Source organism: Vulpes vulpes, unplaced genomic scaffold (genome assembly GCF_048418805.1).
Source record: "Vulpes vulpes isolate BD-2025 unplaced genomic scaffold, VulVul3 Bu000000665, whole genome shotgun sequence".
In the NCBI taxonomy this organism is placed as follows: domain Eukaryota; kingdom Metazoa; phylum Chordata; class Mammalia; order Carnivora; family Canidae; genus Vulpes; species Vulpes vulpes.
In genome coordinates, this window is record NW_027325672.1 from 62716 (window position 1) to 65351 (window position 2636).

Consider the following 2636-nt stretch of genomic DNA (forward strand, 5'->3'; position numbering starts at 1 on the left):
CTCATGTTTCCTTTGTGTTCATTTAAATTGATATCATAGATGATATTGTGTTTTCTGTCTTTTCATCTTATTCTTCAGTGTCTAGGTCACAGATTAGTGCTTCTAGGGAATGATTTTGCTGCCAATGTGTTGAAGTCATGAATCCATTTTCTGATCTGCTGGCTTTAGAGTTTTGGTTTTTTTTGTTTTGTTTTGTTTTTAAAGAAAGAGGTTTGCCCCTTTTTTATTTAGATTCCTGCATGAATTTGTTAGCATTTAATGAGTATTTACTTTTCTGTTAAAAAACATGAGTTATGGGACACCTGGGTGGCTCAGTCGTTGAGCATCTGCTTTTGGCTCAGGGCATGATCCCTGGGTCCAGGATCGAGTCCCGCACCGGGCTCCCTGCGTGGAGCCTGCTTCTCCCTCTGCCTGTATCTCTGCGTCTCATGAATAAATAAATAAAGTCTTAAAAAAAAAGTTATCAGTACTTGGATGATTATTTCTGTTTATCGACATGTCACCACCAAAGCCTCCAGTTTCAAGAGTGACTTTAATAGAGAGGCCAGCAAAAACATGTAATGAACAATGATTTTAAGAAAACAGGCTTACCTGGTTGACTAATACTACCTCCAAGAAGAGGAGCAGCAAATAGCTTGTTTCTTGTGCTTAGATTCTATTGTTAGTAAGTTATCAAAATAATACTGATCAAAATTTGAATCTAAATTGAAGTTAAACTGTGAAACCAAGACGATCAATCTGATTTAAGTCCCTTGAAGGTGGCAAATGGAGATTTAGTTTCTGTTCTTTCATTTAATGGAAGTTTAGAATAGTTTTGAAAATATTATTGTGATTTTTTTGTCATGAGACTTACAGAATAATTCCAAATCTGAAGTGGCAAGTACATGAAATTACTTTAGTGTTTTTTTAATACTCGTGAGAACTTTTTAAAGCCAACTCAAAGACTATACATTCTGAAATATTCCAGAGAAGTAAATTTTGAGGTAAATTGACATAAAGTTGTCTTAAAAGAAAATTCTGGAGGCACATGGGTGGTTCAATGGTTGAGCATCTGCCTTTGGCTCAGAGTGTGATCCTGGAATCCCAGGATCGAGTCCCGTATCGGGCTCCTTGCATGGAGCCTGCTTCTCCCTCTGCCTATGTCTCTGCCTCTCTCTCTGTGTCTCACATGAATAAATAAATAAATTCTTCAGAACAAAAGAAAATTTCAGAACATAAGCTAATATTACACATTAATTTTTTTAAAGCCAAAAGAATTTCTTTGCTTTTTTTCCTTACAAATTTAAAGTTATTCATAGTTTTAAGGAAATAGAAGACTGAAATATAATTGAAGTTGTATATTTAGTAGTATAGATAGACTCTAATATTTTGTCTTTTAACATTTGATTTTGTGTTCTTGTCAGTGAACCATTAGGTAAAAAAAAAAAAAAAATGAGGAAATAAAGCACTATTTTCCTTACTCTTTACTAGGAGTAAGTGTTCCTGAGGCTGACATTGAGTAAAATTCTGAAAATCAAGAAAATGTGACATGGTTTCTTGGGAAGTCTGAGAAATCATTGAAAACGTTATATTGTATAATTAAGTCACTTACCTTCTGACTAGTCAAAATGTCAATCCTAGATCTTTTCAAGAAAGAAAACTTGAAATTTCATATCTCGCTGGGAACTATGAAACGTTTGCATGAGACACATCTGGTCTAAGACAGACCTTGGGGTCCCAGGTTTCTCATGTGTAAGGTGACGTTTCTTAGATTATCCACCTCGCTCTAATATTCTTCATTTTCTTAAAACTCTAAGTGAAAAATAAGCAAACGTGATTCCAAAAGAAAATGTTTATCAAAGACAGTTCTAATGATTTTTCTACCTGTATTTCCACCTGAGTAATTACAGAATTAACATAAAGTGAGTAGGTAATAGCAGCTACTTAGCTTGTTGCTACCAGATTAGTTTCAGGCCACTGCATTCCATGGTGAAACTTCAGAGTTCCGCAGCGTTTATCATACAATCCACCATAGTACTGGAGGTGTGACCTTGAAATTTGGGAAAACACTAGGGATTGAAGCCCACCTGGAATAATCTACTAGTAGTTTCCACGGTTAAAAAAAAAATAAAAACAAAACAAAACCTAAATGACCTCATTAGTTTCTAATTTCCAGGATGCCCAAATTGCCTTGCCCAAGAAAAATGCTACATTTTATTTCATCCACAATCTGTGGTACTTGATATCATTGTTGTTCTCTGCATATGTGTATTCATTTCAGGAATATCTCAGTTCTTGATATAAAGTCTCATTTCTTTCCTTAATGCAGATTCCGTCAGGTTTTACTAACTCTCAGTACCTCTGCAAACCTGAGAAAAGTTCAGTGGGAGGAAATGATTCTCCATAAAATTCTTGTAGCTGTTTCAGCAATGAAAAATACACAAACATTTCAAATAATTAAAATCGGAAGACAATGTGGTTGTGTGTTCTCAGTTGCTCAGTCCCTTAGTTTCCTGTGATATATGTATTTTTTCTCCAAAAAAAATGGTATTATTGTGCTTTAAGCTAGAAATATCAATGAAATTCGCACTCTTGGATAAACCTTTTTAACAAATAAATCTTCCATAGAGTGACATCAGCATCACTGAGAAGTTCAG